This window comes from Argiope bruennichi, chromosome 9, assembly GCF_947563725.1.
Source record: "Argiope bruennichi chromosome 9, qqArgBrue1.1, whole genome shotgun sequence".
In the NCBI taxonomy this organism is placed as follows: Eukaryota; Metazoa; Arthropoda; class Arachnida; order Araneae; family Araneidae; genus Argiope; species Argiope bruennichi.
In genome coordinates this window covers 27,622,790-27,632,470 of record NC_079159.1, presented here as the reverse complement: position 1 = coordinate 27,632,470, position 9,681 = coordinate 27,622,790, and positions in this window count along the sequence as shown.

Sequence of the window (9,681 nt, the reverse complement as noted above, 5' to 3'; positions counted from 1 at the left end):
GAAATGATTAATGGACCATTTCTCATTAAACAAATTGGATCTCTCTCTCTTTGCAAATTTCTAATTTTGACCAATCATCAAATTTAATTTATGCTTTTTCTGCATGGAATTTTCGTTTTTCTGAAATGGAATGTTTATTAATTCACACAAATAGACAGATCACAAAATTCGACGGATTCAATCTAGATTTCAATACATTTTACGATTTTTAAGATAAAACTACCTGCCAAATTTTATCCATTTAATTTGTTGTATTTTAGAGTTATCGAGTCTCGTACTCCAGCATGTTATCCCTTTGGAGAGTTTTGACCATCCAGATCTATAACTTCAAAGTAAAAACTCGGTCTCATATTTCATTTGACTAACTCGACATTCAAGGATTTTCAAAAATTTACCTAATTTCATATAATAAGAGGGACCTATTTTGGTGTGGTTTGATTTAGTTATATTAACGTCCCGTTTGAAGCAACACTAGGGCTATATTGGGACGGACCTCGTAATTTTGAACCATGGTCAGATGACAAGGATGACACCTGAGCTAGCACCCCTCTCTCCACACCACACCAGCGGGAGGACGTTTGGTCATGACGAATTTAACGTGCAACAGACCCCCTTACACGACCGTTCTTCGGTGGAATCGGATCTCGAACCTGAAACCCTCCGGTTCCGAAGCCGAGACCTTTCCACCAGGCCACCGCGGCCTCATAAAAGGGATCTAAATCTCGAGGTTAAATTTTTTTTGACAATTAAGGGGGTGTCTTACGCCTCTACAAACACCTTCCAACATTCTGGATACGTGATAGTTTACACATTGTGTGACAGGACTTGAGCTTACGAATTTCCAATATCAACAGCCGAACAATTGAGATGAATGATTTCCAAGTAGTTATCGGTCTTTTACAAAATAAGTAAAAGGAGTCTCGAATATTATTAGCAAACGATTTTTTTGTGTAGAAGTGTAGTAGATGGTATAAGTCATTTTCTGATGTTGATTAAATAAATAATCTTTTTATATTTTCCCTTAGTTCTTTGGATTTTTACCAGTATATTATAGCTCTTAATTGTTATATTTTGTAGGGGGGGTAGTTCTTATGAGAATATATTTTTATGAGGCTTTAGGTGTTCAAAAAGCAAAAAATTATATTAAATTGTGTTAATAGATGCAGTGTTCCAAATTATATATTTATGTTGCCTATTTAGCCAAAAACAATGCACGTGTATATGTTTTAGAAAGATAATTACTTATTTTTGCAAATTTCTATTTTATTTTCATATTTATATTTTATTGCAATAAAATTATATTTCTCTCATTTTGTCGCATTAACATTTCTTAAAGAAACGAAACTGCAATACAAAGATAAGAAAGTACAATCTTATTTAATTTTATTTATCTATAATATAAAATAAGAAGGGCATAAAACAAATAATTGTATTTTTAGAATGCTCGGTGTCTTGGCCTGTGAATTATTCACTTTCACTCTTATTTTCAGTGTAATTTTCTCGTCTTCGGCAAAGTTTAAAATGGATTAGATTAGTTTAGGTTAATTAGATTGACATCCAAATATAAAACAACCATACTTTTATTTTTGGGACGAATTTTGCAATTATGAGCCCTATCGAATGATGCCCTGAAGTTGAGCCTCTCCCCAAATGTCCGCTTCACGCTACGTGAGGGTATTTGTCTTACGACGTCGGATATAAAATGCGCCAAGCTCACAAACAATATAGATCTTGAGTCCAATCAGGCTTCGAATCTGGAGCCTTTCAACCTAGATAGCAAGACCTTACTGCTAAGTCACTATAATCCCATTCGCAAAATAGGGACCGCGGTTTTCTGCTGGTAAGGTCAAGATTCTGTATAGGAGAGTTCTAGGTTCGTGACCCGATCCTATCGAAGAACCGTCGTATAAGGGGGTCTGGTGCACACTAAATCTCTCGGGACCAAATATCCTCTCGCTGATGTGGAGCGGAAGCTTGGAATAAGGGTTACCATTCAAGTGTTGTCCTCGTCATCTGACCACGGTTTAAATTTACGAGGTTCTCTAAATAGCCCAAACAGGACGTTAATATAACTAAATCAAATTCACAAGCAAATTGGATTGCTAGAGTCTTTCATAAAATTAAATGATGCCCCGAAAAATGTTGAATAAAAGGTAGTAAATCATACCATGTAACAAGACCGCTTATCTCTATAACTGCAAATCATTTGATTCATTTATTTGGGTCAAAGCTTCGAAGCATCCTGTAGGGGCGGCATTACAATATTTTCTCTTTATATATTACTGTATGACGAAGTCAAAATGGCGCAAAAGATCTGATCATCGAGATCTGATATTATGAAAGCCATAAATTATATGCGATGGCCCTCAACTATATTTTGTCTCTTGGAATCACCAAGGATAAATCACAGAAAGCTGCAAATGAGAGAATTAGGTGTGACTTGCAATTTTAAAATTTATTTTCAAAGTAAAAATCATAAGATAAAAAAAAGTCTCTAATAATTGCATTATGTACTGTGAAATTTTGAAAACTTTTAAATGATAAAAATTACTTTGCTTCAAGTGATCTCCGTGTATTCTAAATTTCAGTAAGCCAATTCCTAAAATAGTCCAGAATTTGAATTGGATACCAAATTTGTCCTTCCCAAGATGTCTTGAGACTACTTCTACTTCATAATTGGATATTTTCTTAATTTTTCTGATGATCTGCTTTCAATTGAAATTTTCGTCTGTTTTGAAGAGCTCTTTTCTGAATCGTCCGAGAACTACTTTTGAAAGTAACCCTTATATTAACTCTGGTAGTTTTAAAGCAGCGAGTTCTTGAATTTATTTTTGAAATTTAAGAGTACATTAAAGTTGAAATTCCTGGCTTAACCGTAATATGATGCAATCCTTATGCGCATGCGCACATTGATGACGACAGGGAAAAAAATCCCATGATCCCACAGAAAAGTAAGTTTTAGTTTGTTGGTGAAGTATGTGTAAGGACTGAGCGTAAGATGGTTGTATGCCAGGCTAAAAAATTAGAATTAGCGCACGTGAGATGAAATATATAATAATTATTGTAAATAATTATCTATGCTTGCGTCCTTGTCTAGAAAAAAAAATAAAGATCACTTAAACATGATTGGATTAATGATTTTGATATTTATGTGAACTAATTCATGTTGGGATACCTCCGTTCTTTTGATTTAGAAGTTCACGGGAAGACAGGTAAGAGTAAATTTTCTCTTCCATTTAGATATTTTTGAATTTGGGGCCTAAAAATCTCAAAAAGTAAAAAAAATATCCTTTGAAATGTATACACAGGATGCCCATTCTTATAGTGGTGTAGTAGTTAATTTCTAAATTTTTAGAGATATAAGTACAGTTCCAGTTGAAAAAAATGTTTTAAATGATGGGAAGGATTGTATTTTATGTCGTTTAAGTCGAACAATACATTTCTCAAAAAGTTATGGAATGTAATTTTAATAAAGTCTTTTGGGGTTATTAATCATATTTAATAAAAAATCTTGATATCGTAACATTTTAAACCAAAGAAAATTCTATCTAAGATTAGAATTTGAGAAAACTGCATCTGAAAATGTGAACTAGCATTTATACGAATGTAAAAGCAAATATAAAAATCAATGTAAATTCCTAAGAAACCTGTTTAAACATTAAAAATAATAAATAAAATTTTTGTAATTTCGGAACAAAAATATTTTTAACGTAGTCGCCTACTTTGAAACACTTCTTTTATCCTAATTTCTATATAATGCCATTCTTCCTTTTAAAAAGAAATTTAAAGAAATTTTCCCATTAAATAGTTTTCCAATTAAAAAGAAAATATTTTCTGAAGTCTTCACGCGTTGATTCATAACTCTCAAACTCGTAAATGAAAAAAGGTTTAAAATCACTGCACTGGTTCACCCGTTTCTCGACGCCAGTCGTCTGCGGTGGCTGAACCCAATCATCCCTTTCTACCGAGGGATTTTTCACTTTTTTGACATTTCAGAAGCGGAAAAAATGGAAGTAGGTATTTTCTTCGAAGTCCCATTTGCTTTTGTTGATACTTCATAAACTATCTTTTTTTCCATTTTTGGTTTATAAATGTGTCTATAAAGGTGCTTCCGCAGAGAATATGCGAAAGAAATAGAATCAGAATTTCGATAAATATGCATTTGTAGCATTTTTTTAAAGATTTTAAAAATTTTATTTCAAAATTGCATTTTTTTAGAATTTAAGTCATGGTAATCAATTTTTTTAAAAAAAATTACAAATGATTGCGAAAGAAAATGTACAAAATTTCTGTAATAAAAGATAGATTGGTACAAAAAAATGCAGTATATTTCAATAAATAAACAATCCTATTTCTGCAGCAAATAATATTAGTGCTATATGATTTCAAAGAAATAAAAATAAGAATATCTTCATATATACCAGTGGCTGCTAACCTGTTATATTCTGCTGTTTGCCAAATGAGACGCTGAATCATATATGGACCAACTGTCCTCCTTGCCTTTTGGATGCAGCCTCATTCTGAGAATTTGGAACCCACCCCCATCCCTCAGGCAAAGGAGATCAAAGCGTTCTGTCTAGCAAAATTTTTAAAAATTAGTATGTTTCATTAAATGTACCGACCTATTTTTGCAACAAATAATATTAATGCTATATAATTTCTAAGAAATAATAAGAAAGTCTCACCAGTGGCCCCCAACCTGTTGTAGTCTGTGATTCGCTAAATCCGAAGCTGAATCATATGTGGACCAGTTTTTCCCCTCGACTTGTGGAAGCAACTTCTTTGGGAGAATTTGAACCCCCTCCCCTCCAAGGAAAAGGAGTCCGATTATTAACTCTATCACACTTTTTAAAAATTTCTATGCTAAAAAATTTATTTTGAAGTACTTTTATGTTGAATATACCTGTTATAAGCCTTTTTACTTGCTGTTGAATCCTCCAGTGGACCACTTAAGAGGCTTTCGTTGACTATCTGTGGTTCGATGATCATTGATATACACGAATGAAAACAAAACATTTATATCAATTTTGATAGAAATTATATAAAAATGGATGGAAAGTATATGGTGTATTTTGATGGAAGTACACTGAAGGAATGAAAGAATTCATCTCGCAAAATGAATTTACATATTTTAATCAAAGAATAAGCAAGAAATTCAAATGAATTCAAATTAAGAGCTTGATTTACGAATACGCTGGTCACTGATGTAACTCAAAAGAAAATTTTAAGCTTCATAATTTGTAGTAATAATTATAACAAAAAATGATAGACTGATACGAATCTGTATTAAATATAACAAAAAATGATATAAGAATCTATAATAAATAAGCAAAAAAATGATAGGCTGATGGGAATTTGTAATAAATAGTTTAAAAAATGATGGGAATTTGTAATAAATAGTTTTAAAAACGATGGGAATTTGTAATAAATAGTTTAAAAAATGATGGGAATTTGTAATAAATAGTTTTAAAAATGATGGGAATTTGTAATAAATAGTTTAAAAAATGATGGGAATTTGTAATAAATAGTTTAAAAAATGATGGGAATTTGTAATAAATAGTTTAAAAAATGATGGGAATTTGTAATAAATAGTTTAAAAAATGATGGGAATTTGTAATAAATAGTTTAAAAAATGATGGGAATTGTAATAAATAGTTTAAAAAATGATGGGAATTTGTAATAAATAGTTAAAAAAATGATGGGAATATGTAATAAATAGTTTTAAAAAAAAGGATAGGAATCTGTAATAAATAGTTTTAAAAAAAGGATAGGAATCTGTAATAAATAGTTTTAAAAAAAGGATAGACTGATATGAATCTGTAATATCGCTTCCTTGCCTTAGTGTCCAGCGAGGGAAAAGATTCACAGAAATTACTAATGAATGCTGAATCAGATACCAAGTCAATTATCTTGATCTTGGCGACAGTTTGGAGATATGTCGATTTGTCAGTGGAGGCAAAAGTAAAAGCTCTGCAAAATGCAAGAATAATGGTCCTATCCCTTTTAGGAACAAATATCTGCAGATTCAAGAGAATTTCATTTAATTTCACGACCTGTCGGCAAACTTATACAAAGATGAGTTTCTATTTGTTTACCCTGAGTGATAATTATCTTCTCCATTTGGATATTCATTACCTGCTTTTGTGGTTAAAGTCAGCAAAAAATGTTATTTGTCTGTATCTTGTTATCTGTATCCTGCATTTTTTGAGTATTCATGGCGTAAAGAGTCATGTTCCGTTTTCTAAGATTTGTTGGACTTTTTTCATCGTACACCCAAAGGACGATTTCAGAAACACCATTTCTTTATATTGTATAATATGTAGGCATATTATTTAGTGAGTAGATATCGAATTGATGTCACAAAACATGGATCAGCCTGTGTCGAAATGCATGTATTAATAATTCATAGAAATTACTCTAATTTATCTTATCAGAAAAAGCAAAGATTTTAATGGTACTTATTTTTTAAATTTTGTATGCATTGTTTCGATGACAATACACGAGCTTAATGTTTTTAGACCTTAATTATCATTTAAACAGGTGATTCAATGACATCTTGATCCTATAAAAGCGATTCACAGATTTCAAGATTCAAAACTATTTAAATTATTCACTAAAATATATGTGCAAAAAATTAACAAACAATTAAAATAAAAATGATTTCTAATTCTTCTTAATAACTAATAAAGGCTGTTTATTAAACTTTTTTATAAATTTTGATTTGCATAAAAGGCATACTTTCGGCGAAAATAATGACATATTCTGAATAAGATTAAAAACTGAAACAAAAAAAAATTCTTATCATTAAATCTTTTACGTATTAAAGCAAGAAAAAAAAATATTTTATACTTTTACATGAATACCAGAACGGTGAATTTATTAGACTATTAAGAATTTTACTTTTTCTCCCCTAGCATTTAAATCTCTACTCTCATAAACTTCAATCGGTGCTTTTTATTTATTTTTTTTTCTATCACCGCAAAAATAAGAAAAGAATCTCTAGAACTCCCTGCAAGTTATTTTCAGCTTCTGCAGTAGGTTCAGCGGTTTTGCGTCGCCAGCCGGCTGCGGTGGCTGAACGCTGTAATCTTTCTACCATGGGATTTTTCATTCTTTTGAAGGCTGAAAAAAAAGGAAAAAAATTAAAGCGGTCTTTTTTTTTATGGTCGTGCAGTCGATACCTCATAAAAGCTTTTTTTTCTTTTGATTCATTTTTATTTAATTTGATTTGTTTCATGTTCGCATAGGTGGAATTCCACAAAGGATTTTTCAATGGTTTTCTAATGTGTAATAATATTCTCAATTGTACCTTTGGGATGTGTGATGGACCAGTTGGAAGTAAGCGATACCAAGGTTGGTAATCTGTGCAAACTGTAATAAAAAGTAACAATATAATATAATAGATATAACAGCATTTTTATTGGTTAAAGTTGTTGAGTTGGCTATCCAAAACAAGCCTAAACAATTGTATCCATATATGAAATGAACATTTTATCTTGATTATTAAGACTGAATTTATTTCGTAGTTGCCATTACTCTCGCAAAATACTATTTTGTATTACTTAGCCAGGCGCAACAATTTTTTTTCTTTTTTACAAATTGAATTCCCACCTTTATTTATTCAACAATTGTAATGCCGTTTCAAATCGAGGAACATAACTTTTAGAATACGAATACTTTTTAGAACCAAGAACTCTGATTTATAGAAAAGTATTTATTGGCACTTTCCGATGAATCTTTCAAAAAAAGTGGATGATTTAAAAAATGAAATATCTGAAATTTTTACCACTGAACTTTTTTTTATGTAGCACGTATTCAGATAAAATTCCAAACATTTCACGGATTTTAAAAAAAATATATATATTTTTCCAAATTTGTTTTTAAAAAAATCACTTCAGATTTACTATACCTGAATAACATTCTATAGCTTGTTTCATATTTTTTATTAACCTTAACATCAACAATTTTTTAACTTAAACTTCTTTTTCAAAATTAATACTTTTTATTTAAATTGAATAAAACCAGTGTTTCAACACCCCGTTCCCTGTTAACATACCTGGATGCAAACTTAGAGACTTACTTGGATAACAAATTCAACGCTCGACAGTTTAAAGTATTGTAGTATATTTTTTCCGTGTCAAAAACATTTCGACTTGACTAAATGGCAGAAAGGATATAATACGATATATGATTTAAATATGTTTATGTAATATTGTACGATTTACATGACGTTATGTCCCAATGTACAGTTTAAATGTTATGTAACATTTCAATATATTCATGATACATTAAGCATTCTAAATTTAGTTATGCAACATAATACAATTTACTTGTGTTTAAGTTTCATTTAACAGAATTTTTCTTAATTTTTTTTCATTTATATTTTCTAAATTTTTAATTATTATCGTAAAGATATTCTCGAATTTTTTGGTGAAGGATTATTCGCTAACTTTGTGTTGAGTTTCCCTCAGAAGATTGGCCTGGAAACAAATTTTATGTCCCAATTAACATTTTGAACTTTGATTGTATACGAGTGGCGCCACCTGGTATCAAATTTGGTAAGTGTTTTCAAGATTCCATGACATTTATAAATAAATTTTATAAATTAAATATTAAAAGCAAGAAAATATATAAAACAAAAATTTTCTAATTTTCATTTTATTGGATAATTTTAAAAATATATTTTATTGAATTAATATATTGAATTTATTCTTTTATGTTGCATTTCAAGGAAGGAAAGCGAAAATTAGATGGTGTTAGAAATTGTTTATATGCATAGAAATGAAACTTCCAAACAATTTGCACAAAACAACAATTTGTAGTTTCAGATATTGTTTTAATACCACTTAAAAAATGAAATGGTTTAAACAGAAAGTATAAAACTTGTTTCAGTATAAAAATAACATTTTAACTGAACAAATACTTAAGTACAATATTTTTTGTAAGAAAATCATTTCAAGGAAGAAAGAAAAACGTCACAAATAATAAGATTTCTAAAAAAAAAAAAAATGAAAAATAGTATTTCAAAGCCTATTTATGCTAACTGCTTCCAGGTGCCATAAAAAATGCATTATTTGCTAGAATTTATTCAAAAGAAAATTCTTGAAAGACGAAAAAATTCGATGAAAAGCGTTCAATTTATCGAATAATTTAATGTTTGGTTGTTTGTCGTTTAAATAAAGTTTTTAAGAAATGTTCCTTTTTTTTTTTTTTTTTTTTTTTTTTGAGATGCATTGCAATAGCATATAAAACGAGCTATTCGGCAGATGTTTGAAATCTGAGAAATTTTGAATAAATGTTCTAATTAAAGAATTTATTGTATCAGAAAAGAAACTCTAAATTCTAAAATTTCTGTAAAATAGTATTTATTTATAGGGAATATGGAGGAGATATATGCAGAAAAGGTCAAGATTCTAAGAATTTCGTTATTAATAATAAATTATTCATATAATTTATTATTATTTATAAATTTCATTAAGAATATTAAATTTTTTCCATTATGTAAATGTGTAGCAGTTGCATTACTCTTATCTTCTCTTTTGGTTACTAGATGGCGATGTCTGATTAGGCCATCCCATATGCGATCCCATAGTGCATTGCGATTGTAATTAGAATGAGATGTAATGCTGAACTGTGAAGCCGCGCGCGTGAATGTTTTGTGTTTGTGCTTGTTTAGTGTGT